The following is a 7,682-nucleotide window of genomic DNA, read 5'->3' as shown; positions in this document are numbered from 1 at the left end:
AGTCCAGTATGGTCTTTTCATAGCACATTTTGGTCGAGCATTGTCTTTTCATGGGTCGAGGTCTAGACCTGGGTTGTGTGCTGATGGTTCCTTTGGGTTGGTTGTTCTGATGTATACAATCGCAGCAACGGCCCTATTTGATGCGTCAGTGAGCGTTTTGATACGATGTTTCCCAATTGCATCTGTAATCAATCAGTTGGAAATCTGTATATTTAGCGTGCTATCATAATCATTCACCCTTTGTTCGGCTTCTTGTTGGTAGCCTCCCTTCAATCTTCAATAGTATATTCTTCCCTCCTTAACAAAAACATCCAATTCTGATTTGAAAGGTTGGAATCAGTCCAACGGGATGCAGCAAGGATATCGCAATTAACATTACTTGCCTTTGCGTGGAGTCTTTGTCCTTGACATCGCACAGCAAAAACAATGTGTTAGAATCCTATCAGATTTCCACATCTGTTCAAGAATTATATGTCGTTTCATCTCGGATTCGTCACTATGTATGAGCATTTTGAAGATATCAGTCTTAGTACATAAAAATTTGGCTAAGCTTAAACCTCCTGACCCAAGACAATTTCAATGTGATTTGCAAGTTTGCAGGCTTCTTCTCCACTGGGTTTGTCGTTCTGAAATAATGAATTTAGAACTGTTGCATGATTGCCATGGGAATCCTTCTTTGTTGTCACCTGCACATTTTTGGAGGGCACAGATTGTAAATAAGGTTGAACATATTCCTCCAAAGACGAAACGTCTGTTTTTGACTATTTCCAGGCCATTCTTTACAACCGAAAGGGCAGTCAGCCTTGATCATTGGGTTGGACTCCAACTTGCACGGATATTGCTTCAATGTCTGTAGTGAACGCCATTGGGTTTTGTCTTATTAAATGTATAATATTAAATGTCTGAATATGAAGGAATATACTCACTTGCTGATTTACATCTTTGTTGTCGAGAAAACAATGCTAATTTCACGTGCAGTTTATAATGATGTTTTCCAGAACTATTTCGTTTTATACGTGAAAACTTGATGTTGACGTTTGATTGATACCTATGATAAAATGCTAGTAAACATCACATGTCACCGAAAATCACTTATATGTAATGTAAAAGGGCGGTAATAACTGGGTATATAATTCGATCAAGATTTGTGCCTATTGCCACAGTTGTCACACATCAATTTTGATTGAATTATTTGATTACAAGAATTGTCTCTGCGTTCCCATTAACCAATAGGTTATGGGCCCAGAGCTTTTCTGAGATAAGTAATCAGCCCACCCTAAAAATGACACTATGCTGTTTTGTCTCTGTGCTGCATTAGAGGATTGCTGACGCCAATTGGCAAGCGAACGAGAGGACAAGGAGAGACAAGATTTGTTGTCAAGCAGTGGTCAAGAGTCAGAAGGAAAACAAGTGGGTCTGAAGCTCTAGTGTGCTCTAACTACGTTGGAGGACGAGTTTGTGTAGCTGATTAGAGGACTCTGTTTGTGGAGAGCAAGCATCTGTAGCTGATTGTGGACTCTGTTTGTGTGGAGGAGATTGTGTAACTGATTAGAAGACTCCGTTTAAGGAGAGTGAGCTTCTGTAGCTTATTGTAGACTCTGTTTGTGTGGAGGAGATTGTGTAGCTTGTTAGAGGACTCTGTTTGAGGAGAGGGATCATCTGTAGCTGTTTGTGGATTCTGTTTGTGTGGCGAAGCTTGTGTAGCTGACTGAGGGACTCTGTGTGTGGGGCTTTGTCTGTGGAAGCGTGTGGGGCTGTCTTGTGTCGGGTAGATGTTTGTGTAGCAGAACTTTCTACAAGGACTTCTCCGGCTTACTTAGTATTGCTGAAAACAGCTCAGTTTAATTTATTTTTTTTTACCCTCATTTCTCATTGTGCTATCCTCACTGTGCTCATAGTGCTATCTTGTTGCATTTTCAATGTGCTAAAGCTTTTTTCGACTTACACAACGACACACCGATTTGTCGCTTAATAACAAGGCCACCAACAGGCAACACATTTATCTAAACGCTAAAAAAACGGCTAGGAGTTTTGCTCTAAGTGCGAATAAATTTTCACCTTAAACTATAACAAAAGAGCAAATTCTTACGTAGATCAGTACTACCTTTCATTAAAGCAAAGTAACTCAGAGAACATAGGTTAAACTGCTAAAGTTTGGGTTATAACTAGGTAAAAAGGGAAAAACTATAAAAAAAAGAATTTAGAACAAACAGACACGTTAAAATTGAGGTCAGGGATGAGTTCAAAGTCAGAAAGAATAACTTTTAGTGGACTTCGGGATGATTTCGTATATTTTACAGAACAGTTTGAAGCTCGTATGCACTCGTTGAAATTAGAAAAAGTCTCAACTGGCGATGCCACACATGAAGATTATATGCCTAGTCTTAGGAGTGGCGCATCAGAGGAACAAAGAGCACAAGCTGTAAATAAAGGAAGGGAAGAACTAGAGGAGAGGAAAAGGGCATTATGGTACGAACCTGTTCAAGCTTTGGATAAAAAGTCAGTTCTGTTTCTGAGACCACATAAAGGTGATGTTACTAAAGCTTGGGATATACTTTGCAAAAGGTTTAAGAGTTTCGAGAGGCCGCAATTACATAAACTAATATCAGAATTAACTAGCCTTAAGAAGAACTCAAATGAAAGCAAAGTAGACTACTTAACAAGAGCAGAGGACATGAATTACATCTTGACACTGGTGAATGAAGGCTTGAGCGAGAAAATGTTTATTTGAATAATTATGAAGGGACTACCTAAAGAATATGAGAGCTTCACAACACTCGTAAAATTTAGTGAAGTAAAGAAAGTTTTAGAAGAAATTAATCGGGAACCTCTCAACTTTGATAACGAGAATGTTCAAAAGAAAAGTGAGAGTATATTCTAAAATAAGGAACGAAAATGCTTCTATTGTCAAAAGGTCGGACACATAGCTAAGGATTGCCGACTTAAGAGGGCAAATGCAGAACAAATAAGGGGGCAGCCAATAAAGTGTTTTAAATGTGGTGAGCACGGTCACATCTCCAAGTTTTGTAAGAAGCAGGAGCCAGAGAAAAAGTTTGTAAGCAAGAGCAGAAAGTTTAGTAATCAGTCGGGGTCTCAGAGTTTAGCTGAAGATACAAAAGCTGATTGCGAAGAATACTTCTCATTCTTTCAAACCAAAAGTAATAATCCTGCTTGTGAACTAGTGTTAGACTCTGGAGGAATAAGTCATATGATTAAGGATGAAAGTTTATTTTTTGAGATTGACAAAGAATTTACCGGGATAATAACTAACGCAAATAGTAGCACGAGTTCAATTGAAGGACGGGGGACAATTGAGATAGAACAGAGGACTCAAAAGGGTGTGATCGGAAAATAAGAATGTCAAATGCATTACTTGTACCTGATAACTCCAAAAATTTGGTCTCGGTGTCGTAACATAGAACGGCTGATAACGAGGTTTTGTTCGGTAAGGAATTAGAAATAAGAACTAAAAACGGAACAAATTTCCCGTTTGAGGAACATGACAATCTTTTCCTTTGGAAAACAGTCAATTCGACAGGTTCAGAAAACTGTAACTTAGCCAGTGGAGACCGGTTAAGTTTATGGCACAAACGTCTAGGACATAATAATATTGAAGATCTCTTGAAATTAAAGGATCATGCAATAGCACCTAAAATAAGTGAACATGACCTAGGGAATTGTAAGACATGTCAACTGGATAAGTCAAGGAAGCTTCCCGTTCCAAAAGATTCTAGAACAAAAGCCAAAGATGTCTTAAAAAAAGTCAATACTGATATATTAGGGCCTATCAGTCAAGAAGCTGTAGATGGCCATCGATATGCAATCGGTTTCGTAGACAGCTTTAGCAGGTATCCGAAAGTGTACTTCTTAAAGACAAGGGATGATGCAATAGAAAAGGTCAGGCAATTCTTTGCGGATATAGGAAAGCCAGGAACGTTGGTGTACGATGGTGCGGGCGAATTCTATTCGAACGAGATTAAGAAATTATGTATAAAGCAAGGCGTAAGATTAGAGTTTTCAGCACCTTATACACCTGAAGAAAATGGTAAAGTTGAACGTAATTGGGAAACAACAACACCAGTGGCGAGATGCCTAATTGAGCAATCAGGACTTGATAAGACATACTGGCCTTCTGCAATAAACATGTCAAGTGACAATAAAAACTTTTGTTACCATTCGGGGATCAAAAGAACACCATTTGAAGCAATGTATGGACAAAAACCAAACTTAGAATCTTTAAAAAATTTTGGTTGTACTGCTTACGTTCATATTGAGAAATCATTCCGAGGAAAACTAGATAGGGTTTCACAAAAAGTATATTCTTGGGATCATCAGATAACAGCAAAACATATCTTATAGGAGTAAAGGATGAAAAAGGCACATTTAAAGTTAGAAAGTCTAGAAACGTAACTCTCAACGAACAGAAAATGTTCAATAACAACTCATTGAGTGCAGGTTAAACACTTTTAGAACAGGAAGCAGATCTGAATCTAGTAGCATTCTTAAATGAATTAATAAATGATAATGCGTTACCCAAATCAACAGAAGAAGCAATAAAAGACAAAAATTGGTATAAAGACAAAAATTAACAGAGTTTAATTCATTAGTTGAAAACAACGTCTGGGAACTTGTAGATAACCAGGAAACCAAACCTATTGGTAGTCGTTGGCATTTTGCTCTAAAGTCGTTGGCGCGGTCCTAGCGGAGAAATAGTGAGATATAAAGCAAGATTGGTAGCTAAGTGTTTTAGTCAAGTACCAGGCAGAGACTACAACAAGACCTATTCACCGACAATGCGCCTCTCAACTATCAGGATACTTTTAAGTTATGCACTCTGCAATGATTCTGAGCTAAAACAAATGGACATTAAAACTGCATACTTAAATGCCGACATTGATGAGGAGATCTTTATGCAGCAACCCGAAGGTTTTGAAAAACACAATGACCAAGGAAGTCCATTAGTATGTAAGCTAAATAAAAGTTTATATGGATTAAAACAATCTGGTAGGAGTTTTTACCTAACAAAAAACGTTTTCTTGGTGGTTTGGGTTTTGTTCCATCTATTCAAGATGAGTGCCTCTTTATAAAAAAGGACAAAGGAGAAATAGAGGGAATGATCTGTCTTTTGGTAGATGATATGGTTATATTATGAACGCGACAAAACTTTTGCGAAAATTTCAAAAACAAAGTTAGTGGGAAGTTCAAAATAAGTAACCTTGGTGACTTGAGATGGTTCTTAAACATTAAAACAGAAAAGACAGAAAACAAAGTAATGCTAAGTCAAGAGGCTTATATAGACAAACTAATAGAGAAATATAAAATGAGTGACTGTAGGACACCGGAAACACCTCTAGATGTTAGTTCAAAGCTTTCAAAACTTGATTCACCAGAAATAGGAAGCAAAGAATATCAAGAAATGCAGTGTTGTGATTATAGGGGGATAGTAGGAGGTTTAAATTATTTAGCATTGACTACCATACCTGATATTGCACATACAGCTAATATTTTGAGTTTATTTGTAGAAAATCTGGGGAACAAGCATTGGAACGCCGCAAAAGCATGTCTACGCTACTTGAAGGGTACAAAATCTGAAAAACTTATTTAAAGGAAGTGTGATAAATTAGATCTAAAAGGTTTTTCGGATTCGGACTGGGCTGGTAACTTAGATAGCAGAAAAAGTACGAGTGGTTATTGTTTCAAGCTTAACAGTAGCTCAGGAGCAATAAGCGGGGCTAGTAAGTTACAAAAGTGCGTATCGACCTCCACAGCTGAAGCTGAACTCAATGCAGTAGTAGAGGCAAGTAAAGAGGCTGTACACTTAGCAAACCTTTTGAAGGGAATGAATATAGATGTTGAGCAACCTTTACAAGTGTTTGTAGATAATCAAGCATGTATTGCTCTTAGTAAGAATTCCATGAACCACGGCAAGACTAAGCACTTTGCGTTTAAAGTACACTTCATTCGGAACTTAGTCGAGACTAGACTATTAGAGCTCAACTACTTGCCTACCGATCGCATGCCCGCAGACACCCTAACAAAAGCTTTGGGGAAAAAAATTTTTCACTTTTCCGTGATGTTCTCTTAGGTTCTAACACTTAATATGATAGGAGGGCTATTAAATGTATAATATTAATTGTCTGAATATGAAGGAATATACTCACATGCTGATTTACATCTTTGTTGTCGAGAAAACAATGCTAGTTTCACGTGCAGTTTATACTGATGTTTTCCAGAACTTTTTCATTTTATACGTGAATACTTGATGTTGACGTTTGATTGATACCTGTGATAAAATGCTAGTAAACATCACATGTCACCGAAAGTCACTTATATGTAATGTAAAAGGGCGGTAATTACTGGGTATATAATTCGATCAAGATTTGTGCCTATTGCCACAGTTGTCACACATCAATTCTAATTGAATTATTTGATTACAAGATTTGTGTCTGCGTTCCCATTAACCAATATGTCTGAAGCAGAGGAGAAAGCCATGCATGTTGCAGTGAAGTACAGTTCAGCGATGTTTCAGCACGGGTCGTCATGCTCCAGCGATGCTTCATTGAAAGATATGTGCTGGTATATAAAAGCTGCATTTGTCAACCTTAGATTTTTGTCCAGCTCTTGCATGTTGATCATTGGATGCGGAGAAAGTTACCAGACAGGATTTGTTGATAAGGGTCGACAAGGCGGTTGGTCTTTGCTATGAAAATTTTTTCTAGTTCCTTCCTGACTGTCTCAGTGTAGAGTTGGTTCAGATTGTTGTCCCACATCAACCTCTCCTGCAGTTCTTCCCTTTTCTTCATCCCACTCAAGTTCTGCCGTGATCAGTTATTCGGAAGAATGATACATCTCATCCATGGCATGCCTATCTCCTATCTGACCCCCTGTGTATTTCGACATCTTCAAAACCCAGACAGCTTCGTTGTCTTCTGAAGATTTTCTTTTTCAGGAACTTTGGCAGAAGTTTACTCGCTCAAAGGTGCAACACAGTTATAGCAAAGGTTCATCTCGAATCAGCGTGTGTTTATTATGTGATTGAAGAATTTGACTTAACATGTTACTCGACTTCTGATCTCCATTCTGCAAGTACTTTAGGGTATGAGGCCGTTAGTGTCCATCCAAGCGGACTCTTAATCGAGCACCAGTTGGACCTGTTGTGAACTCCAAGAGTTTTTGTTGATTCCCGGTTCTGTTATCTCTTGTGTTCAGGTCTGGAATTTTGGCACTAATGTGCAGCTGCTCGCCACGAAACCATGCCAGTCATGACCTTTACTGTATTCACAGTATGCTCACTGCAAAGAGAAGCTAATGGAGTAGCATCTCTGTTTTTATTTTTTTGTTTGTTTTCACTCGCAAAATCTGAAAAACCATATATTTTCATGGTAAAATGTTTGCTCTAAAGTATGACTGGTAGGGCCTGCAACTGAAATTGAGGTCTAATCCGAGATGAATTTGGCTGACTTCCGAAGGTGTGGGACTGGTGTTGGTCTGTGTTGGGTTGTGGGGCTATCGTTCACTGACTGTTTGACTGTTACATGTTTGTTTTTCTGCTCTGTCAATTGTTGACGATTCTGTTCTGATTCCTGTTGCTTCTTCGTGAATTGTTGTTTGTGCAGTTTTTGGGTTGACAGTTTTAGTTTCCGTAAATTTGATTTTATTTTGAATTGTTTTGTTGCCTCTAG

At 38.3% G+C, this 7,682-nt stretch overlaps 1 protein-coding gene across 1 annotated transcript in view; it reads left to right on the top strand.

Moving 5' to 3' along the window:
- The first annotated feature begins 876 nt into the window (after positions 1-876).
- LOC142336187 (CCR4-NOT transcription complex subunit 9-like) overlaps positions 877-7,682 on the top strand; it is a 420,288-nt gene continuing 413,482 nt past the window's right edge. The window contains exon 1 of the mRNA XM_075384823.1: positions 877-886. The gene's annotated coding sequence lies outside the window, so the exon portion shown is untranslated. The remainder of the gene's footprint in view (positions 887-7,682) is intronic.

Source organism: Convolutriloba macropyga, chromosome 3 (assembly GCF_964194025.1).
Source record: "Convolutriloba macropyga chromosome 3, txConMacr16.3, whole genome shotgun sequence".
NCBI classification, from domain to species: Eukaryota; Metazoa; Xenacoelomorpha; order Acoela; family Convolutidae; genus Convolutriloba; species Convolutriloba macropyga.
Note: the sequence above shows the minus strand (reverse complement) of the source record. Positions and strands in the feature narration are given on the sequence as shown.